General features: G+C 36.9%; 1 protein-coding gene across 1 annotated transcript in view; it reads right to left on the reverse strand.

The window, feature by feature from the left end:
* Positions 1-3,978, reverse strand: part of LPAR1 (lysophosphatidic acid receptor 1) — a 72,622-nt gene extending 68,644 nt beyond the window's left edge. The window contains exon 1 of the mRNA XM_032212511.1: positions 3,604-3,978. The gene's annotated coding sequence lies outside the window, so the exon portion shown is untranslated. The remainder of the gene's footprint in view (positions 1-3,603) is intronic.
* Between the last annotated feature and the right edge of the window lie 21,718 nt (positions 3,979-25,696).

The following is a 25,696-nucleotide window of genomic DNA, read 5'->3' on the forward strand; positions in this document are numbered from 1 at the left end:
TTAAGAAAATGTTAAAACTATATGAGCTTAGATCATACATCTGATAGACAGATTCACAATTAACTGAATGACCATCCCAGACAGAACTCATAAACAGTTCCTATCAGCTTGATGAGCAGTATGGATTTTGGATTTTTGTCTTGGTTTTCATGCTATGTAACATTGTTATGAATGATTTGGATGAGGGATTACCAGATCTGCAGATATATAAAACTATAAGAAGTGGTCAACCTTTTAGAATGGAAAGAGATTTTTTTAAATGCATATATATATGACCTGTGGGCTGAAATTAATAAGCTGAAATTTAACAGGGAGAAATGTAAAGTCCTATATCTGTGGCTCTGGGTTACTTAACAGTTGCCATCACATTGTTTAGGCATTTTTAGCTTATGATCTTCTGGAACATCCTTTTCACATGTACTACTAGCAAGCCAGATTTGTTTAATGTATAATTGTGTCTTTCACACACCCCCCCACTTCAAGTTGGTGTCTGGAATGTTGTTCTTAGAAAAGTCTATCCTACCCTATTCTGAATAGTATTCCTTTGATCAATAAAAGTCTTTTTGTTCTGCCAGATCTCTGTCCTGTTGAGTTGATTTGTGTTTCTTCTAATTGACTATGATCTATTTTCCTTGTTATAATTCCTAAATATTTTTATTAATTGTATCTAGTTTTACAATTCTAACTTCTTCGGGAGGTAAATGATAAAATGATAAAAACAATCAGAATAAAAATTAACTAATGACATATAATATTGCCTTCAAATCTAGTACAATTAATCATGCATAGTAGTGTATAATTATAGTATTGAAACATTTAACATTTCCTCAAGGTAGAAAGTTACTGTGTATATATACAACCTACCACAGGAATCAAATATTCTGGAGAACTCTTGGATGTTCCATTTGGTTCTTTGGATCACACTGGATCACACAACCAGGAATGGTTGGGCAGTTTTATATTCCCAACTGGAAGTCTATAATGGCTTCAAACATGACTTCTAGACTGGTTCCTATAGTCTGGTTTCTTGGGTCCAATGAGAAATAGATTCTGGCTCAAAAGATTAACTTCTAGAAAAGCACCCAAACTAATATGGTTTGGAAGACAACTTGACTGATTTAGGATCCAATAAAACATTTGATTCCTGGAATGATAGTTCTTGTCCATCTCTATAAATCATATATATTTATTTCAAAGATGTAATTCCATAATGCATGTCCAGCAAGGTCTTATTCCTCATGCATACCAACCTAATTTTTCCTATCAAAGGCAGATAGTCTTAGTTACCACTGTTAAAACAAAGGCTTATAAGCATTCTTAATTGTTTGGCCCCAAACTGTTTAAGGGTTTGAAGGCCAATGCCAATATTGTTCCTGGGAGCAAGACAGTTTAATTAGTTCCAAATTAATTTAATTTGTTCCAACCATTTAATCCCCAGTTAGAACACTGATTCTTTATGACATGCAAATTATGTACAACCTATAGTTTTCTAATTGGCTAGTTTAGCTTTTAGCTAAACAGCTTCTCTATTTTTTCAGGATAATGGTTTTGCTTTGTTTGCCCTCCATCATCATATAATTAAAACCCATTCAGAACATCTACTGCTTGGGCAATGGATGCAAGAGTCATAGTTTTATATAACCTGTCTACTAATGACAAAATACTTCTAATATTTGGGTGCTTCTTATAGTGATAACATGTTACCATTTTGACTGCTTTTAAAGTTCAGTGACAAATATGAATATCTATAAAATTAATATGGCATCTTCCACTGAGAAGGGGGTGCCAATATGTTTGGGTTTTCTGATCCATTGTAACACTAGGTAGCAATTTCTTCAGAATCAGAAATGGACTTGGGCAAATTCCAAAAAAGGACAGACTCATGCAACATGGAGCGGAAGCCAGCAAGGCAAGATAATATATGTAATAATAGTCTTATGAAAAGAATTTCCATTTCACTTTGTTTTTTGAGTCAAAGAACAAGCAATGAAAATAGTCCATGGTCCATTTGATTTTAGCATTCATTTATTTTCTTTTTGTTTGTTTTTCATACTTTGTTTGGTTAGGCTTGCTTAGCTTACTCAAATCTTTTGTACATTTCATTGGATAGAATATTCAAAGTTCTGTACATTGGTATTAAAGCTTCTCTACCTTGATCCCTTAATTGATAGTTTCACAAAATTATACCAATACACTTTCTTTTCTCTTTGCTGAGGGAACCTGTGGATATGATGAAGTAGATGAATAAAGGACCTCTGAAAGGCCTTAAGTCAGTCTAGAATTTGTGACAATTCCACACCACAAAATTCGTGGGAATCTTATTATTTTGGAAATGTCAGTATTGTCCATTGAAGAAAGTAACAAATACCTAGCATCTATGCAGTACATCTAGCCTTACATTCAACCAAATGTGGAAGACCAACTCTACAAAAAGTGAAATGCAAATATTTAATTAATTAAGTTGAATCCCGATTGACCCATTTCAATGTTCCTAAACAAGATTTGGATGGTGATGCAAAACCGATTTAAAACCAAAATGTTTTTGTAATCCATGTTAGTACAGTATTATTGCTATGCTATACAGAACACAGAAGAGAATCCAATCACCGGCATAGATTGCATAACAGTCCATCAACCATTTTGCAACGTTGCCAGTGTGAATATGAATACATCAGTGGGATGGAATACATAATCCCCATTAAATGACATTACAGGCACTCTCTAAATAAATATTCTGCGTTGGGGAGAAGAAAGCTAAAGGAGTTAATGCTCTAATAGAGCCTTTCAAGTATCCCAGCACTTCAACCCAGGATGGAAGCAATAACTCTAGGGGTGTCTTCTCTCTTTAAACATTAAAATACCACATGGCTTCAAATGAGAGGCATAAATTCACATTTAATCCATTTGGAAGATAAGAACTTAAAAAGGCAGTCCCCCCCCCCTTGAGTAGAACTATAATTCCCCAACCACAGATGCTGAAGGAATCCCTGTTTATTATATGGAGAGTTTTCCTAAAACAAAAGCTAAAGTACACTTGAAGACGAAGGCAGCCTATGCAGAATAGACTGCTTCTTGTTTCCATTAACATCCCTAGAAGAAGGCAGCGGGAGAAAAAAAGATTCAGTTCCACTAATTGAAAAAGCCGGAGACGTGTCAGCAAGGGGGGGGGGAGAGCCCTGGAAAAAAAAGGGGGGAGGAAGACTTCCAAACAAGAAAGTATCATTCCTAAACTCTCCAATTATCTTTCTCAAATGCACAAGCAGCGGGGCAGAAGGGACACACACACACAGCACAGGAGCAGTGTAAGTTTTAAGTATAGAAAAAGAAGCGGAGGAAAACTCAAAAAGTCGCCCGAGGCAAGAAGGAAAGGTGAGAGAAGAAAGTTGAGGTTTTCGCGACGACTTTTTTCCTGGGGGGCAGAGAGGGGGGGGGAAGCAAACCTGGGCTGCTTTCTTACCGAATCAACCGGCCAAGAATGGTGGCGGAGACACCAAAAGCAGCCCTACCCGAGCAAAGAGAGAGAGAGAGAGAGAGAGAGAGAGAGAAAGGAAGGACACCCGTTGCCTTTCCAGAAACTCCCCCTTAAACTCCCAAGACGATTACCTGGGCCAGGCGAAGTCTCTTCCCCCCACCCCGGGGGCTGCCGTTTCTTTTTTACCCGCAGACTTTCTCGTCCCACCGAGCTTCCAGACCGAGCCAGAGGGGGGTCTTCCCGCCCTCGCCGCCTCTTCCAGCCAGCCGCCTGCTTAGCGTGCCTCTTTCCAAGTCGGCGGAGTCTTCGCGTTCACTTGGCTGCGGGGTGGCTGCAGCGGGGAGGCGGCGGCAGTGGCAGCAGCGGCGGCGTATGGAACACCATCCTTTGCCCCGGCGCCGCTTCTGGCAGGGGGCGAAAGCGAGAAGGGAGCGCTCGCTGCTCGGCCGAGAGAAAAGAAGCAGCGAAGGGGAGGCTGGGGTAGCCTCTGGCGCGGCAACCCTGCTCATCCGACACGGGGGGGGGGGGGAGAAAAGGGCGAAGGGGAAAAGTTGCGAGGCGCCGCCCGCGCCTGCAGCCGCCACGGGGCGGTGTGTCTGTGTGCAGTCCGGTGGGTGGGGTGGTTTGCCTTGCGTCCCTCCGCTTGGCTCCTGGCCCGGCTAGAAGCAATTCTGCGAGCCGGCTTCTTCTTTTCTTTTCTTTTTTCTTTTCCCGCCTTTTCTCACCTGCCTCGAGGTAGGGCTCCGCCTTGCTGGGCGCTGGCGCGCAAGTCTTTCCGCTTAGCGCCAAGGGGGTCTCTCAGTTGCGACCCCTTCGCCACGGTGTTTCTCTCTCTTTCCTTCCACGTTCCCTTCTCCTCCGAGCAAGTCCAGTTGATTCTTTTCTCCTCTTGACCCGGTTCCTTGGGCCACCCCAACTGAACCAAGAGAGGTGGTTACGAAACCAGAAAAACTAGTTCGGGAGGGGTGAAAGTTGGCCCGGGCAGCTTTCATTGCTTGGTAAGCAAAGATTCAAGACGTGCCGGAGTTGAACTTTAAACTCCGGCGACCGATGGTAGTTAAAAGCCAAACGGTGTAGCTCGCCTTCCTCAACCAGGTGTCCGGCGGATATCTTTGGATTATTACCATGTGTTTATTTATTTGTTTTTTGAATTTCTCACTAATTGTGATTCAGCCAGTTTGGTTGAACCAATCTAAATGCTTAGGGTTAGAGTAGACATATAAGAAAATGAATAACCTCACAGGATAAGCATAAAGGTTGGTTCATTCTGCCACCGCTCTTCCCATCATTTTGGAGAATGAGGATGCCTGGAGGGTTGGGGAAGTATAAACTATAACACTTCCCTATAAGCTACACATTAGCAGGAAATATGTGGGAGGAGCATGACAGACTCCTCTCTTGTCTTCTGAAGAACATTTTTAAGAAGTGTCTTCATCGATTCAGTTGTGATATTTCTCAAGAGCCACTTTTCCACATGGTTTTTGTCCAGATGGCCTTGACCTCACTTGCACTGTAACATAGTACAGTCATACAGTCCCACTGCACCCATTTGGCCCCATGGCACAACTTCACGTTGAAACCTTTTGATTTGTGTGTTTCTTGGCATGTCACAGAGACTTGATTACAAGTCCATGCATTTTGCTAGCCACCATTATTAGAAATTTATTTTCCAAAACACCAGAGGGCAGGGCAAGAAACAATGGATGGAAACTAATCAAGGAGAGAAGCAACCTAGAATTGAGGAGAAACTTCCTAACAGTGAGGACAATTAACCAATGGATCAGCTTGCCTTCAGACATTGTGTGTTTTATCACTGGATGTTTTTTAAAGAAGAGACTGGACAGTCACTTGTCGATATCGTATAGGTCAGGATCTCCTGCTTGAGCAGGGGACTGGACTAGAAGACCTCCAAGGTCCCTTTCAGTTCTATTTTGATTCTTCCTAGGGTGGAGGGAGTGCCTGGCCCAAGGTCAATTTAGTTGGCTTTTATGCCTAAAATAGAACTCAGTTTTCCCCACTCCTAGTTTGGAATTTGAACTGCTAGACCAGACTGGCTTTCATTGTAATCATTTGGTATAGTGATTTTAAAGTCATAAAAATCTACTTTTTAAAACTTAAACTGGAATTATTTCGCCACAGCTTTGAGATGGGTAAATCAGTAAATTTTTATATCTGTTTCCCAAACTTTTCCCCTTCCATACCCAAAACTGCTCATCAGAAAGTTCTTGGATGCTTAAAAGTTACTTAATTTTAATTTATCTAGCTATAAAATCAATTGTACAGTCATGGCATTCACTCTTTTCTGGAGCTATTTCTGCCCTGATGTCTTTCCTGATTTTTTTCATTATTTCACTTAAAAAAATATGGAAATGCCTACTTGTAATGTGGAAGGAAAAGCAAATCAAGAAGCTAAGAGAAGCCCAATTGAGTTGCAAAGTCTCTCTCCGCCCCCCCCCCCTCTCTCTCTCTCTCTCTCTCACCACACACACACCCAACACACACACACACACACACAAGCAAACATTCTGAAAAGGGATGGCAGCAAAGCCCAAAGAGAAAGCTTGAATGCCCTGGCTAAAACAAGTGGCACGGTTGCAAATCAGCACAACACTATCAGTGACTTGAAACAAATGCCTGCTAGGAATTGAGAGTGGGGACAATATGGTTTTTAATTGACTCAAGAATGGGTGAATAGCACTTTTAACTCAGAGGTGGGGGGAATCCTTTAGCTGGACTCGGACATTGTGGCAAGTTAATGTTCTTGTTACAGTATATGAGTTGAACTACTCTGGTTTGTAACTCCTAGATTTGGCTTATAGGTGAACCAGGTTACTTGTAACAGTTCCTATTTAGTTATTTCAGTATTTCTTGTTGTATTCCCAGGATTAACACTGTTTAAAGCCAAATATGTCTTTTTGTAAGAAAACTGAAGCATACCTGAGACATCTTTTTGAAGGATAATTTGGCCAATGTGTCTATTGACATTGGCACAGTTTCACGTCAGTAGGAAACAAGAATAAAATGAGCTGGTAAGGCTATCAGTTACTATATATATATAAGATGTTTGCCTAAGATGCAATACAGCACAGGTTTGAATCCCAGTAAGGGTATGGCTAGCTGATGAGAGCTAAATAGCTTGAAATAGATCTATACTAGTCTCCCTTTATTTATTTATCAGCACAAATAAAAAAAAACACGAATAAAACAAAGGCAACAGTAAAATATTGGGTTCCTGTCGTGATGGACTCTTGTGACGAGCCGATTGACAGATGATGGAAGCAGTTAGCTTCCTCCCATAATTGGGGCTTACCGGGGGTTGTGACACTATATATATATATTTATTTGGTATGCCCCAATTATGGGAGGAAGCTAACTGCTTATGAAAATTCTTTCATAAGACGTTTGCCTAAGATGCAATACAGCACAGGTTCGAATAGCTTGAAATAGATCTATGCTAGTCTCCCTTTATTTATTTATCAGCACAAATAAAAAACATATGTATGTATGTATGTATGTATGTATGTATATGTATATGTATATGTATATGTATATATGTTACAGGCAACAGTAAAATATTGGGCTTTCTGTCTGGATGGTCTCTTGTGACGAGCCGATGGACAGAGAATGGAAGCAGTTAGCTTCCTCCCATAATTGGGGCATACCAGGGGTTGTGACACACACACACACACACACATATATATTCACACATACATATATATTTAAAGTCACAACCCCTGGTATGCCCAAATATGGCAGGAAGATCACACTTCCATTATTTATCAGCACAAATATAACATATATATAATATATATATATATTATATATAATATATATATATAATATATATATATAATATAATATATATATATTATATATATATATAACATATATATATATATATATAAAATATATATATATATTATATAATATATATATATATATATAATATATTATATATATAGGAATGCACATCTTGGACAAATGCAAATACACAAACATTTGCTTCATAACTTTAGCACAACATCCTGTTTTCTACAGCAAATGGTATTAATAATAAGGAAGGGGCTTATGTTACTGGTGAGGTTGAGAGCTTCTCTGGTAGTAGTGTATTCTACCAGAAGGGTCACCTGTGCCAGGCAAATCTTAGTGGAAGAACCATACAAAGTATCCATCAACTCATTTAATATGGTGAGAAAATAGAAAAAGAAACCCATATTGTATTGGTCACCACCAAGGTCAACAAGGACCATGTCAAATGAGCATTTTGACAAGTGGGCAACAGGACTCAGGAGCTATGGCTGGACAACCAAGGCCTGTCCCTATACCTGTGATGGCAAACCTATGGCATACATGCCCAAAATGGCACACGAAGCCATGTCGGCTGGCACGCACAGCCTTGCCTGTTTGTCTTCTGGGTTTCTGGCGCCATGCTGCCCGACGATCAGCTGTCCTTTGCACATGTGGCAGTGCTGAAACTGTGTGTGCATGTACGCCAGCCAGCTGATTATCAGGCATGCATACATGCTAGAACCTGAAAGTTCGGCTTTTCTAGAGCATGATCCTTCATGCGCACGAGTGCTGAAAACCGGCCTGTGCATGCATGCGGGCCAGCTGATCGTCAGGCATGCATGCGAACTAGAATCCGGAAGTTCAGCTTTTCCGGAGCATGGCCCCAGTGAGTGCTGCCATGATATTTCCCCACGACCTTTTCGGCACCAAGTGCCGAGTTTGTCATCACTGCCCTATAGGGTTACTGGAAGTACAACAATCACAGACAAGACAAAATTACCGTGTTGAAATTGCACTACTGTGGCCGGCTATTATTTAATGATACAATAAAGTCGGGATATAAAGAGAATATTTGAGTATAGGAAAAGAATTCAATTAATCAAGATTATCAGATCAAAGGATATTCAGTACCAGAAATAAAATATTTAGAAATGCAGGACTGGAATAGATTAAGAGAAATTGCAAAAATGGGAGGCCCAAAACTAATAGTAGAATAGTAGAAGAAACTCCGATAACGACAATTGCAAATGTAAATAGAACAGCGAATTGAACTACAGAAATGAGAGCTTAGAAGAAGTAACAACAAGAAAATCAGTACAGGACAGTGTTGAAACAATCCATGAACTGATTCCCCGACAAGAAGAATTAAAAGAGAAAATTCTAGCTTAAGCAGTATTATAATACAAAGACTGTTGGAATTGAAAGCAGTGTTCAAGAATCCCCTGGCATCTTAATGAAGGGTGTGAATAAGGCACTTGCAAGGATTAAATAACTTCTATGGAACAGATTAAACAACTTGCCTACAATACAACAATGGTGGTTATAGAAAAACTGGGTATTGAAATCAGAAAACCAAAAACAAATCATATTCAATCCCAAATAGGAAAACCATTGACAAATACAGACGCCATTAACTGTTCTCTTTATCTCATTTTACATTCCTCATGGCGATCCTCTAATAATTCCTGGTAATTAACTTTTTTGTCTTTCCTGTTGTTTGTCTTCTGTAAAACGCAACTTATGCTAAGATCTATAGAGGTGTTTTCAAGCACAGTGGATTTTTGGACTCTCCTATATTCCCTTTTTCTGGTGATAGAATTGTTAAAAAATCACTTTTCATTTCAGTTTAGTATAACATCCAACCAGGGACGTGCAGTCAGGGGAGGCAGAGCCTCACTACTGTCATCATGAAAAGAAAAAAATGTAAAAGGAAAAAGGCAAGAGCTGAGGTCAGGCTGAGCAACTTGCTACCAGAGTCACCGTGGATGACTTTGCTTAACTGGCAGGAGAAGGCAGGAGAACGACGTGCTCATCTAGTCTGACTTTAGGCGTTATGATCACTCGAGCAGAGTTAAGCAAGGGTTAAGAGCCTAAAAATTCCTGACATAGGTGAGGCACGTCGTTCTCCTGCCTCCTCCTGTAGAGGGCACTTTTTAGAGGCTTTTTAAACAGTTAAGCAGAGTCATCCACGGTGACTTTGGCAGCAACTAGCTCAGCCTGACCTCAGTCTTGCCTTTTTCCTTTTTCCTTTTTTTTATTTTCATGATGACAGGCAAGAGCAGAGTGAAATCCTTTCTGAAACAGCTAGAAAAGATACGTGTGGGTCAGAGGGAGGGGAGGAATTCAACTTTATCCTCAAGTGTAGATCCCTCCCCAACTGTAGTTTGATTGCAGGCAGAGCCACATTGCCCTTTCAAACACACACACACCACACACACCTGGATAAAACTATATAAGCCCAGCTTCACTGCTTACAAGTTTGAAAAGGCAACGTGGCTCCACCTGCAATCAAAGGCTCGGATCAGCTCCCTCCGGCTTCTCTGCCTCTTCTCTCACCCCAGCCTGCAAGCAGGAGGTGAGGGGGTGGGTGGGCTTTATTGCATTTCAGGCATTTCCCACCCAGACAGCAGGCTGCATTTGCAATGGTGGAGGTGTTTGGGGAAGGCAGCAGGGGAATGGTGGGGTATGGCAGAGGGGCTGCTTTCAAGCCATTGGAAAATATATCCAATCCAACTTCTGTGTTGGTGTTTGTTTGAGAAAGAGTGAGTGAGAGAGGGAAGTGGGTAGGAGAGATAGTCCGATCCAACTTCTCTGTGCGTGTGTCTATTTGAGAGAGGGGGGAGGGAGGGAGGGAGAGAGAGGGGAGGAAGGAGCGGGAGAGAGAAGAAAAAGAATGAAGGAAACTTTTTCGCAAAGAGAAAAAACATGCTGTCGCTTTAAATCGGAACTGAGCATGCCTGGCTGAGGAATTCTGGGAGTTGAAGTCCACAAGTCTAAAAACATTTGAAACCCACCACTGTGTCAGTGCCTCACCAGCCATAAACCTCACCGCACGTCACTGCATCCAACACATAAACATAATTATGGCTGATTTCATTGGAAGAGAAATGTGCAAAACAAGATTTCACTAAACTTATTTTTATAATTCCAAACCAATGAAATGCTTACCAACATTGTGTAGTGTAATTTATTTCAGAAATAAGGCCAATAGATTCCCCCACAATTTATTTAGTTTTTATCATGTATATATTTGTAGCCTTGAGTATGCACAGAAAGTATAACTGAACTTCATGGGAACAAGAATATTAAGGTTGCAGACTTCTGGTATGTTTTTCAGGCTTCCCCAAAGACATTCAGAAATAAAGAAATTAAAAAAACCTGTTAACATGTGAGATCTATAGGAGAGGACCTATTATAAAAGCTCCTCTACTAAGGCAGGCAGTAAGTTCTTTCCTTGTGTAACTTTAAAACTCAGGAACTGTGATTAATCCTAATCTCTTCACTTTTGAAAAGACAACAAGACGTACTGTTTCAATTTAAATTCTGAGATTATTATTTGTTTTAAAATTAATAATATCAAAATATGTGTTGTAGCCTTTAAAAGTGGAATACAAATTTGAAAAGTAATGGCAACTGTCAGAGAGAGAGATTGGCTGAGCCAGGTAAAGAGTCAAGTAGGGAATTAGTCTGGAATCATTAATAGACACGAGGTCAATATCCAACTTCCACCCCCTTGAATTCTGTTGAATTTTATCTAGTCTGGCCCAGGTGCAAACTGCTAATCTGGGAAGATTGCTATGAAATAGAATTGGGATATAAAGTAGCTAATTTGAACTCTTTGCACGTGGGTCTGGTTGTTAATGCCTCACAGTAGCACTCAAATTGATAAAATTAAAAACAATTTTGAATATGTTCTCATTTAAGTTTTTGCCTGGATTAATGAATTTCTAATTATCTGACATTATTTCTTCTTTGGAGTCTTCTAACATATAGTTGCAATTTATTTCTCAAGGTTTGTTACACAGTTGGATTTTACAGGCAGTACTGTTCTGGATACCATTGACTTCAGCTGTTTGATGTCATAGAAACATTAGTTAATTTACAGTTTACAGGTGGGCAGATGAAAGCTAGAAATAATAAGAGATCTTGGAATTTTAACTCCAGGATTTATAAGCAACATATGTTTTATTGAACCAAGTAATTGTTTCAGGTATGCAGCATAGTACCTTGGCACAGATTAGCTGAATATTTTTGAAGCCTTCAGATGAAAGAAAGAGAACAGTTTCTGATTTTGTACAAAATAACAATCCTTTGCAAATGGAAAAAATAGAAAATCTTACAGGAAGATTGGATAGTCAAAGATTGTAATAAGTTTTTTTAGAAAGATTTAAATGAAGACATCGACAAGAATAGTTTGGGACAGAAATTGGTTATTAAGAGCAATTTAGAATATATACAAATTGTACAATTTTTAAAAACAGGAGAAAATTTCACTATGCCAAAAACTTTTCATCAATACTATTCTAATTTGTGTAAAAGGAAGGACATCTCCCTGGAAAAAATAGAACGTGACCTTAAGAAGCCAAATTTACCACGACTTTCATATGAACTATGTTGTTTAGATTAACTATGTCAAAATGTGGAAGTAAGGAAGTGAAGAAAAAAAAGAGAAAACCTTATGATTTGGTTTTAAACAAGAATATAGTCAAAGTACTGGTTGCCAAATTAAAAATATTCAGTATAATATAGTGTATATATATATATAGTATAGTAATAGTAATTATAGAATTAATATAAATGTTATTGCCTTTCCTCCAAATGTCTTTGAGTCAGCACTTGGAGTCTTTTGTGTGTTTTTGTTGCTAAGGAGTAAAATTTGCCAACTCTTAAGTATGACCTCAGAATTGCTATCGGCTAAGTAATTGAACATAAAATTCATCTGAATGTCTTGGATTTTATGAAAATAAAAGTTGAATTAATATTAATGGTGGTGGTAATGGTACAGTAGTAGTAGTGGTAATAGTAGTAGTAGTAAGTAATAGTAGTAGCAGTGTATTTGTCTCAATTTACCAAATTCACATGGATAAAACTTCTGAGAAAATGAGGGTTTATGAAACCTGCTTTTGAAAAGAATCAAAGGCAGAATATTAAATTTAGCTCTAGAGTATTTGGGTTGGATATGCAGAAAAGCTGCCTAATTGGGAAATCTCTGTGGGGTTGATATATGTCAACCCTGTAATTCTGTATCCTAAATCTACTGTTTTAAAAGCTCTTCATCTTATGTAGTCTTAAAGATAATAAATGCTTGGACAGTAGGAATATATTTGTCTCATGCTTTATGTGCGGTATATCTAAAAATGTCAGATGGTACTAATGACCACAGTTTTGATTTCAGGATGAGTCTTAGCTAGATTGGCAGGGTAACTATTTTGGCTTCAATTTTGGGCAACACAGCTTCTAATTACCTTACCATTGTACTAGGTAGGCGATCATTCCAACTACATTGGAAGAACATCTGTGAAGTTGAAAAAGAAAATTTAAGAAACTTGAATGAACTTTTTAAAAGCAGGTTAAATACAAATCATGTAATTGTTATATGGAACATAATTAAAACCTGATTCTAATTATGTCCCATATAATTACATGATTTGTCAGCATAGAGTTTAGTAGTTACACTTTGATTTACTTGGACATTTATTATTGCTTGGATACATTTTTTTCAGCCATTAAGAAGCTGTGGTAAACTTGAGGAATTTTCTTTCAGGAAGCTTGAGAAAAAAGCACTCTAAATGATGTAAAGTATTTGAATTTTTTAATGTCATAATTATCCATATACCATCTTTCTAGCTGAGTGACTTTTGTTTAAAAAATTAATAACTAATTATTTATCTTGGTAACATTGAAAAAAATCCTGATTCTCTTAAAGACTATGCAACCAAATGAGCATCATCATCATAAAGTGAAGGAGGAAGAAGTTTGCCCTACAGGTATTTCATAAAGGAATGTATGACAGAATTTTAAACACTTATACAAAATCAATACCGATGTTAAGACATATATTTAATCATCTACTCAGATATAATACAGAAACAGAACAAAGTTAGTGCAGGATAAAACGGATGAAAAACTATAAAGAAACAATTACAATAGAACAATGGGAAGAACTCTGGACCAAATTCATAGAATTAAGTCCAAATTATAACCTAAGACAATTAAACTCAATTTCATTGAGGGCCACATCAGGGTTGTGTTTGATCTGGGGGGTGGTGGAGTGGGTGTGGCCAGGGTGGGCAGGCCAGCTTGACATTACTCATGTCAGGGCCACCTGTCATGGCCCAAGTACTCTACCACTGAAAATGGGCTCCTGTTCTCCATTTTCAGCCACACCGCCTCCTGTAGCCTTTGCCCACGAAAACAGAGCTGGCAGTGTGTGTCCCCTGTGTCCTGTTTTCTGCCACGACAGCCTCCCGCAGCCCTCTGCCATAGAAAATGGAGCTCCGTGTGGCTCTCCCATGCTCTGTTTTACTGGTAGAGGCACCGCGGGCTGGTCCGCTGTTTCCAGGGTGACCCCCGCGGGCCAGATCTAATCACCTCATGGGCTGGATCCAGCCTTCAGGCCTTGAGTTTGACACCCTTTAACCTAAAAGAGCATTGATATAAATTGTTTTACTGTTGGTACACAATTTTGTCAATAATTTCAAAAATAAACAAATCCTACATTAACAAATATTGAAAATACTAGGATACTAGGACACAGAAGGAACATTTTTTCACATGCTAAAATATTAAAGGCAAAATACAGAGTATTTATCCAGATAATTAAAAAATGAAATTTAAAGTGAAATAATTTTTTAAAATAGATATAGTTCCAGAATATATTAACAAGAAACATCACAATTTACTGAGTTATATGTTCACATGAGAATAAGCTTTGCCAAGCAACAGTGACAATATCAGACTGGAAAATTGAACTTGGAGAATACAGAGTTACAGAAAAATTAATAGCATATATCCATTACAAAAGTTTAACAAGAATGCTTTCCATAAATACAATACATCACAAAGCAAGGCAATTACAATCACAGTATGGTTTTTAAAAGGTTCTAAATATTACAAGTTCTTCCATTCAGTTGGAATATAAAGAAAGGGGAAGTTAGAAATCAGATATCTACTTTTTCAATCCTTCCCTCCCTTCTCTCTTTCTCTTAATATTTATGTACAATAACAAATAATAATTTTGGGGATCTTAGTATTAAGCATTAAGCTCAAGACAGATTTTTTTTTATTATAAAACAATTCAATGCATTTGTCAATAAATTGGCATATATTCAGTTTACATTGTCTTACCATTTTAGAAATTGTATTCAACATTATATACATTTTTTCTTCTTACCTTTAAAAGTTCAACTTCTCTAAACTAGTATAGTGTGAACAATTTCTAGTTCATATTGTATAAACAGCATTGTATCCAGCTAATGTCTGTATTTCATAATGGAGTATTCAGATCTTATAATGAAATAAAACAATTACTTGAGGGGGGGGGAATGAGCCCAAATGCATCCTTACTAGATTCTCTTGACCACTGAAATGGAATTGGACAGCTATCCAGCATGACTGCATGTTACTACTGTATAAGGAGAACAAAGATGCCAAAAGAGGATCCATCCATACTTTCGCCTTTTATTCATCCTGCTGGAATAAGCTTGTTATGAAGAGCTTTGCCTTGTTTTAACTGATCTATTAACTTCTGGTCTCTAGATTTTTAAAGGGAATATAAAGATAAAACCAAAGACTTTTCTTTCAGGCCTAATGGACAAAGAACTTGAAAAAACCTGGAACTTTGATGTTATATATGCTAACAGCAGCAAAAAAGTTCTATGCAAAAAAATTGGAAAGATACTTTAATTCCCACAATGGATGGCTGGTTGCAAAAGCCAATGGAGTTAGCAGAGACAGCTAAATTGACTGCTTTGATAAAAAAAGAATACAATTAATTTTTTTCTACTTGGAAACCACTTCTGGACTTTGTGCTTGAGGTGGAAAAAAAATGAAACTTTAATTTTAGGTTTGCTGATTAGATAGGTTTGTTGTTATAGAATGGCTCATACATATTACTATGTAAAAGTAAAACATTGAGGTTGTATTGTATTGCACTAAAAAGAATTGGAACTCAATCTTTTTGGGTTTTTTTTGCTATTGTACCCTATACTTTTTCCTCTTCTCTTTTTTCTTTCCTACTATTCCATTATTTCCATTTTCTTTGTATTTTATATTTCAATAAACTAATTAAATAAATAAACTTCAGGCTTCTATAACGAATACTAAAGTCTGTCATATGTAGTCTGGTGATTGGTCCAGTGAAAACAACAGAGAGAAAAAAGGAACTAATCAAATTTTAAGACTACGAAAGAATTTAACAGCTGTTAAACTATGGAACTCAAAGAAATGAAAGATTATATGTATAATTGTGCACAGATGTCATTTAATTATGGAAGACATTATTGGCATCTTAAACTCAGAAAAGGCAAAACTTTATGGAAGGTTTGAAATCAAAAGCTTATTTTAAACAAATAAGCACATTTAAAACAAAACATGGTATTCTTTTAAACTCAGAAAATCCATACCTTTCCCATAAAGATTAGTTACCTGATTCTATGTAAGTGTTTAATCTATGTTAAAAAAACAGAAAATTCAACATTAAATTAAAGTATGTTTTCTGCCCACTCAGCTGATGTCTGTAATATTACAAAGTGCTTTTTAATTGTGCTTTTAGTTATATTTCAACTTAATATCTTTAGGCACAAAAAATTCATGAAAAAAAGCTCTCAGATTTTATTTAGATACAATCTGTTTTACTTATGGTTAGAAAACCAAAATCTAGATCAGTAAAAATATCAACTTAAGTTAGGTGCCTTCAGATATCCCAAAAAACTCATTATAAGTTGTTTCCCAGAAAAATATGAATAGCTGTGAAAAAGTATATCTAAAATATGCTTACAGCTGTTGCTAAATATTAAAGTAACTTTTGATATTCAGAACATAAAATTCAGACATTTTGCTATGTTTTCTGAGAATGAAGTTAGATGTACATTTATTTTCAGACATTACAAACCAAAACAAATCAGAAAAAGACTGGGATGTTTTTCTTTTTGAAGGGGAGAAAGGTTGTTGTTTAGTCACAGTCCTGAAGGAATGTGGGGGAATGGGACAATATGGCTATTAGCCAGTTTGAAAGGACAAGCAATGGAAAAGATCAACTATCTCAATTGGCTGAGAATTCTCTGGGAGGAACAAGCCGGCAACCAATAAGCAAGTGCTGGAACACCAGACATGTTACTAGAAGGACAAATCACAAAAGCAGCTCATGATCATGTCAAGAGGGGGAAATCAGAGGTGGGTTCCTACGAGACCTGGCCCATAATCACCAAGAATTGGACATGGCTGAATGGATAACATCATTATCATCTCTGGAAGCAATAGGTTTGCCAACATATGGTATGATCATACTCAGACCACCTTCATGAGCTGCAAATAGGTTAAAATAGTGTGAACCAATCTTGGATGAATTTCAAAAGGTGTGGAGAAAATAGAAAGTCTGGTGGAAATAGATGAACAATCTGGTCATTTGAAAAAACAAAACAATGATCTGGATAGAGCAGAGAACAATGGTTCTCAACTTTTTCTTCATCACGGATCCTCTTTAAATACCTCTTGTGGCCAATGAACATGGCCATGGATCCCAAGACTTAACTCAAGGTTTAATCATCACATTTCATAAAAGCCTCCGTGGACCCCCTGTGATGAGATCATGGTCTTCCCGGGATCTGTGAACCACAGAATTAGCATACAGCAATTAAGGTCAAAGGCAGAGATTGTTAACATGTAGTTAGCACTCATTAAGGAAGGGCTGTGCCATAGAAAAAAGAGCTCAGAAAAATAAGGGTTGTGAGACACAACCCTCAAAAAAGCCAGACAATATTTGATTTTAAGACTATGCCTCATGGGCAGAAGAAAAAAAGGAGGACATACAGAAAAATATCCCTGTATCTTCAACTCCCATGTATACATTGTTTCAAAGTTTTGTGCATTTTAATTTTTTATTAACATACTATAATATAATCCAAAGCATACCTATACATCTTAACATTTTTGAGTATTCAACAGTATATCAATTCTTTTTGCCATTAAGCCTCTTCAATTTTTATTTGCTCTTCTGCTTTCCATACACCATATTATAGTCTATTTTGTCTTCAGCTCTCCTCCCCTCCTTCTCTTCTCCTCCTATCTTCTTCTTCCCTCTACCCTCACCCTCTCTCTCTTCTCTACTTTCCCTTGCTTCTCTCCCCCTCCTCTTCCTCTCCTTCCTTCCACACCTTTCCCTCCGCCCTACCTTCCCTCCCTTCTACTCTTTCCCTTCCTACTTCCCTTTCTCCTGTCTCCTTTTCCTCCCGTTTCCCTCTCTTTATCTTCCTTCCATTCTCTATTTTACATGATGTATTTCCAACTTTCAGCAAACCCCATTTAATATCAATGCAATTATTTGATATTATATTCCCAACGAAAGAAGTGGAAAAAAATGTTTTCCATATTGCTAGTTTTTCTTTTAAAGGTATACCTTTATACGGATTCCAATTGTTTTATCTCCCCCCCCCCCCCCACCAACAATCTCTTTTTTGGATGCAGTGCAAGACGGATTCAAACTTCCCGCTAACTTCATCAGATGAAGTTTATGATCATATTCCATGAATTGATTTTCACTTCTGGTGACCCAGGTTTCTTTGGCTGTCACAAAGCTGTGAAGACATTCCTCACTTTCATTCTCAAAGCCTACTACTGGCCAATTGAAGCTCTTGAAACTTTCAGCTTTGTTGTCAGCACAAACATTCCAATATTGATGAACATCAATAAAGCAATCCACATGTTCCTGTGAAATTCCAAACTTGACAGCAATTTCCCTTTGAGTGTTCTGCCAAATGTCCTTAATAATTTCATCAACTTTTCTCATGTGAATCTCCTCAGTTGTTGTCACAAGCCTTCCACTGCGTTCTTGTCCAGATAAGCCAGCTCTAGCTTCACTGTCTTTACATTATTTCAGCAGTGATGCACATTACTCAGCTCTACATTGGGTCATTGGCATGAAAACTTTCAGTAGATGGTGAATTTCAGTTGGGGGGACTTGTCCAGCAGTCGGAAATTAAATCAAGACATGTTGCTTGGAGTGCATTGACAAATATTCATGACAAATTTTCATTTCATGAACATAGCAACACAATCTTTTCTCATAGTAAATCAAATTTTAAAAAAGCAGATGCTAAAAATTCATAAGGGTTTTTAGCACATTAGAAACCCTAACCTTACCCCTTAGTATGGGGAAACTGCCAACCAGGCTAGGAAGGAGGGGTCAAGTATGGACTTAGGTTGGAGTCCTTGTGCTTACACTCTACTGCCTCCAAGATCTATGAATACTTATCTGGTTGTTCACAGGGGAAGGTGACTGTCTGAAGACATTCTTGTAATTTGGGTGGCAAGCAAGTTAATTACCGTATTTTTTGGATTATAAGATGCACCTTTTTCCCTCAAAAAAGAGGCTGAAAATCTGGGTGCATCTTATACACTGAATATAGAGCCAAGGTGGCGCAGTGGTTAAATGCAGCACTGCAGGCTACTGCTAGATCAGCAGGTCAGCGGTTCAAATCTCACCGGCTCAGGGTTGACTCAGCCTTCCATCCTTCCGAGGTGGGTAAAATGAGGACCCAGATTGTTGGGGGCAATATGCTGACTCTCTGTAAACCGCTTAGAGAGGCCTGAAAGGCCTATGAAGCGGTATATAAGTCTACTGCTATTGCTATTGCTACTGCTATTGCTATAGCATTTTTTGCCTCCTGAAACCCTGCCTCTCCACCAAAATGGCCGTGCATAGCCTTTAGGAGCCTTGCAGAGTGATCCTGGGGGCTGGGGAGGGCAGAAATGAGGAAAACAGGCCATTTTTGCTCAATTTTTCTCCCCCCAGTCCCAGAACACTCTATAAGCCTCCTAAAGGCTATGCATGCATGCCCCCTTTTTTTTGACAAAAAATGGGCCCGTTTTCGTGAAAACAGGCCATATTTTCTCATTTTTGACCCACCCCCCCCCAGGAGCACTTCACAAGCCTCCTGAAGGCTATTCATGCCCTTTTTAAAAAAAAACCTGCCCCGTTTTCCCAAAAACTGACCATTTTTGGGAGTCTGCAGAGTGAAAATACTTTTTTTTATTTGCCTCTTCAAAACCTTGGTTTGTCTTATACTCCGGTGAGTCTTATACTCCAAAAAATATGGTTCTTTAGCTACTTATGAGTTGTTCTGATTGCTTGTGCACTTAGTGACTTATAACACCAAAGTCATTATTTTTCATCTAACCATGCAAATATAGGAAACAAACAGCCCATTTTAAGCTTGAGTGTTCTGTTTTAATTATTAAATATCAGTATTTAAAGTAAAGTTAAAATTAAAATAGAGAAGGTGTTTCATTTTGGATTAAGGATCTCAGGAAATCACAACCTATACAACATTGGAATCTAAACTGTGAAATTAAACTTCTCATTGATTGTAGAAATGTCAGATCCACTCACTGATTACATATTTAGTGGTCATGAAGGGTATTGTTAGACCATTAATTAATTTTGAGGAATATTCCATGGCTATAAAAGGCCAGGTTAAAGTTCTGACTTCATTAATGACTGTTTTTTTAAAAATCAGTTTGGGAATCAGACCAGTCCATATCTATTTCAGACCCACCATGGGACTGCCATTGGCACATGTAAAATATTAGATCAAATCTGATGAACTTCAAGAGTTTTCTTATTAATGGACAAGAAATAGTACTTGTTCCTCATTAGAATACTCTCAATTTCCTCAAAATTTTCTCAATTTCTTCAATTTCCTCAAAATTTTCAAGAGGATGCAGGAAAAAAATTCAGATTATGATTATTTATTTATAATAAAAAATTAGCTACCCCTCTTTCCACAATTTCTTATTACAATCCATAATAATAATGCTGATATTATTTATTTTCCACTATTTATTTTTAATGAAAGGTAGCAGCCCTTGTCTCTTTGTTGTACATGGTCTCACATGTCATGGGTAATACATACTGTATAAATGGCAATTTTGTGGTACTCAGCCACAAATCTATTATGAAAGAAGTGGACATGAGCATGTTGAACCTGACACTGAAAATGACTAAATATTTTAAAATTAAAGGAATTCAGACTGCAAGGGCATATTTGTGGACATCTTGTTTTCAAACATTTTATATTGAGAAGACAAATTATTACATGAAATCTTCCTCTAATGCAATTTTTTTTTTAATAAACCTAGCTCAAAATTCTACTTTGTCTTTAAAATGTTGCACTTTTTTAAACTTCTTCTTCCAAAGTTTAGTTTCTGCTGGCAGTTCTCAAAATTAGTGGATCCAAATGTTTGGCCATCTTGAGATAAAAATAAAAGATGAAAATAGATCACAGAACTATCATTTTTTAAATATTTGAAATGTATAAGTTAACCAAAATAATTGCTTGACAAATAAGCAGGACAATGACATAAAGGCAGAGATGGGCAACAATTTGCTTTCAAGGGTTGCATTGCCCAAGTAATGATTTGTCAAATGTTGCATGACAGCAGTGAATGAGACCCAAGCTAACAATGGGTGAATTAGAGCTATTTTAAGCTTCTCATATATTTTCCTTCACCCGGAACAGGGAGTTATTAATTATTAGCTCATTGTATTTATATGTTGTAACAATAATATAAAGATCTCGGTGATTATATAGAAATATAGAAATCACATATACAATTTCGTTCATTCTGGTGGTCCGATCTGATTGCTTGCAGGGAACTTAAAATTCGGCTGGGGGCCATGAGATAGATGATGAGTTGAATTTTGTAGTAAGTAGTTTTTAATTTTTGGAAAAAGAAATGAAGAATATTGTAGACTAAGCCTACATTTACTGGAGAATTTTCCATTCCTTTTTCTAGAAATAGAATTGTATTTGTTATAGTATATCATAGTTGTTGCTAGCATTTGTCTCACTTAGTTGCAGGGTCCAATTGTTTTCCCCGCACTTGGCTGCAATTCATACAGAAAAGCTATGATGCAACAAGGGATTTTGTTTCTCAGCTGGCTTTTTGTAGAGCCTGACACTGATTCAGGCTGCTATTATTTGTAAAAACAAGAACAGTGACAATAAGCATATTTTGACCTTAGAAAGTGGTATCAATTTATATGAAAATAAATGGAGGTACTGCAAACTGTTAGTAAACAATTAAAAGGACTGGATTTCAGACTGCAAGGGCATATTGTGGACATCTTGTTTTCAAACTTTTTATATTGAGAAGACAAATTATTACACGAAATCTTCCTCTAATGCAAAAAAAAAAAGTTAGTAAACTTGCTCAAAATTCTACCTTGATTTTCTTTAAAATGTTGCACTTCTTCTTCCAAAGTTTAGAAAATGATATCAATTTATACGAAATAAATGAAGGCACTGGAAACTGTTAGTAAACAATTAAAAGAGTTGGATTTAATTCTCATCCTAAATTAAACAGTTTAACAGAATGAATAAGCAAACTTCCTAGTTGTGACTGGGCAAGGATTGACTGTTTTATCGAATTATTCAATATATAATTTTAGTCTAAACTCACTCAAAGTCTGAATGGCTATGCTTATATGACTCACTTCAATCCACATTCAAATGCATGTTCAACCTTATGAAGCATGTTAAACATTTCTATTACACAAAAGCAAACCATGAGAAAAATGGATTGATTGTGAAATTTTAATACTGAAAAATTTAAAGGATGAAGAATTCTACTTATTTGTTGCTTTTCAGAGGTCTGCTTGAAATAATACAATTGCAGTCTGACGAAGTTACTGTGAGTTTTCAGGAAAAAAATAGCAATAGTTGTTTTTTCTTATAAATAAAAATGTATATTTATTTGAGACAGCATCATGGAGGAATTAAATGGAGATTGGACGAGAGAAATTCAGTTCAAAATATTACACAGACATAAGGAAAGACTGCTGTTAAATTGGCTAATTGCTGTGGATTAAAAGTGCAATCCTATACATGAAGAAGTAGGTATATGGTTTATCCTGCAAAAATTATAGCATATTCTTATTGGTTTTCCTGCCCAAATATTAAGTTTGCTATTTTAAAACCTCCGATGTACTAAAATCTGGCCATTAACAACAAACAGGCTCAGGACTGTATTACTATTATTCTTCTTATCCTTCCTAGTATCTATCTCTTCCCACTTATGACTATAACCATGTTTCTTGTATCTTTACAATTTATATTATTTTATTTGTTTCCTAGCATGATTTGATTGCTTATTAGTAATCTATGACTATCACTAAGTGTTGTATCTTATAATTCTCGATGAATGCATTTTTATTCTTTTTATGTACACTGAGAGCATATGCACCAAAGAAAAATTTTGTGTGTCCATCACACTTGGCCAACAAAGAATTCTATTCTATTTGTTCTGTTCTGTTCTGTTCTGTTCTATTCTGTTCTATTCTATTCTATTCTATTCTAAAAATGATTGCCAACTGATCTCCTACTTAACAGGAAAGCATATTATTTTCTGTTTTCAATCCAGATTGACAAACTTTTACATATAACTGAAATAAAAATTATATATTAGAGATCATTGTGATGAAGAAAAGTGCTTCTTAGCAGGTAACAAACTGACTAGCAAGTGAACAAATGAGTATGCCATTTCCCCTGCTAGCTATTAACATGTTTTGCTAAGATAAGAGTACTGTAATGAAACAGGACTAAGTGCCCTTTTTGTTTCATTTTCAAACAAAGAAGTCATTCTTATTTATTTAGTAAATGGGCTTCATATATTTGATGGTGCTATTTATTTCTTAGTCCAGGCCTGGGAACATATGACTCAATATATTGCTCTAATGCAAGGATTATTTGAATAAGCCATATGCTGGCATATTCCATCATGAATGCCACCCTTTTTGCTTTAAAGATATTAGATAGCCAGATAAACAAAACATTTTAAAATTTAAAACTTATCATTTTAGGTGATAGTTGTTGATGTACAAAAAGCCAAATAAAACTAGCATGTAGCTTCTTAACATTGTGAATTTGTATACATTCTGAACCCTAAAGATAGAGAACACTTGCATTTTTGAATTCATGTTTCTCTCTCTCTTTCGGGCATCTGTACAAAGCAAACAAAATATTCTAAAGAGAGCAATTACTGTAAGTTGCAAGGACCTCTTGAAGACTTAGGGTATTTCCAGAAAGGCTGAATGTTGCTTTGTAAAGAAGTATTTGCTTTCCTGTTAATTAAGAAAGGGTATTGTGTCTTGCTGATGTGTTCAATAATGACTTGGAGTTTCTCTATTCTGTCCCTGGATTTTGGAGTACAAATGTTTACAACTTACTACAGTTTTCATTTTTTCAATTTATTTGATGTATATGTGTGATTGCAAAATCAGTACTAATGTATAGATTGAACAATTTCCAGATACTTTTTTGAAATATTTAATAGAAAAAACATATGCTCTTCTGCATTCCAACCCCCCCCCCCCGGTGTCTGTTTATCCTCTGGTATATGAAGATTTTAAGAATGGCTGCTCCCAGTGATGCAATCATTTTATGATAATGTCGATAACATACTATCAAGATTTCAGTTGCAGTCTTTAGTTCAGTGATTGGGAACTCCTGTTTTAGACCAATAATATACATGGTCAGATTTATCATTCAAAGCATATCTTTCATTAATTATAAAACACATTTTCATAATTGAGCCTAGAAACATGGATCAGCAGCATGAATTGTATTGTTTAATATCATTGGAAAGGATCCAATCTGGGTCGGTCACTGAGACCAGAGATTTAGTCTTCTGAGTGTTGGCATTCGTGCTGGAGTCCATCCTCAGGGAACTTCTCTCTCACTAGAATGTGTTTTTTTTAATAAATGTTTAAAACCTATTTATATACTTATAAACTTTCCTTTTTAAAGAAAGTTTCCGCATAAAAACTAAATTTTCTTAAAATTTTCTTAGTAAGGGATACTTATCTCAGCAAAACAGTGCTTATCCATTAGGTTAAGGGCAGAATATAATCATTTCCCATCTTGTCCAGCCAATTCACTTTGCTTCCTCAATTGTTGTTTAAAGGAAATAAACAGTATGCCATCTGGGTGAACAGTCCCCTTACCAAAGGGATATGTAAATCCCCTACAAACACTTCCTGTCCTAAAGGAAGGATGACTGCTCTTTATAGGAACTCAGACTCAGGGGAAGAGCCAGCAATAACATTAGGAAGATATAAATGTCAGTCAATTTGTCTCACACACTTTCATAATTCCATCGTAGTTGTTTAACTAAAGAGCATCGCCCTGTTTATACTTTGCCCTAGTGAAATGTCCACACTGGATTTGAAATGTGCATCTGCAGTAAGAGGTATTTGCATTATTATTTCTTTATAGGTTTAGAGGCAGAGAGAGATTTGTGAGATCAGATTTAGTTTAAACTCAAGGTACATGCAGTTTGGATACAAAGCAAAGCAAATAATATAGAATGCATTTACATTGATTTATCTCTAAACATTTGTCTTCCTGATCTTTCAAAGTGCTAGAAGATACTGTTAGTGTGGCCTCCTACAGTATGCTTGGAGAAGCATTGGCCAGACTGTACTTGAAATCAGGACAGCATGTAAACTTCTTGAGTCTTATCTGAAACTGCTTTTTACCTTTGGATTAAAATTCTTGCAATCTCTAGTGGCATCCTAACTTGCTTTGGATGATCCTAAATGATCCCCAAAACCATTTCCATGAACTCATTTTTCCATGCTTGGCCTAATAGCCACCTGTGGTTGGCATGTGATTATTGTAAATGCCCTTCTGTAGCTCTCTTCTGAATCAGCAAATATCACAGCATTGTTAAGTTTTGTAGGATCCAATCTGGGTCAGTCACTAAGATCAGAGGTTTAATCTTTCGAGCTTTCGGAATCGTGCTGGAGCCCATCCTCAGGGAACTTCTCTCTAGTCGAGTGTATTAAGTTTTCTATTCTTCTCCTTTAAGACTGATGTTCCAAATAATATTTCTACTAATGCACAATATATTAACTACATGGCAACTTTTAGGACAAAATAATGCAGTTGTGATACAAAATCCAAATCTGTCAGTGAATTGTGTTTCTGTTCCCTCATTATTCTATAAAACCTACCTTCATGGTTGAAGTTGCCATTACATCTGAATATTTTAGAATGGTTCCAATATATAAGGAGAATAATTTTGAAAGAAGGGAGAGTATGGGGAATAGAAAACTCAAATCTTTCTGTTGCTGAATTTTTTACTTATAAGGGCTATCAAGGTTCCAAAAAAACACCCACAACAAAAGAAAACTCCGACATTTGTGTTTCCTCAAAG

This window comes from Thamnophis elegans, chromosome 3, assembly GCF_009769535.1.
Source record: "Thamnophis elegans isolate rThaEle1 chromosome 3, rThaEle1.pri, whole genome shotgun sequence".
Taxonomy (NCBI): domain Eukaryota; kingdom Metazoa; phylum Chordata; class Lepidosauria; order Squamata; family Colubridae; genus Thamnophis; species Thamnophis elegans.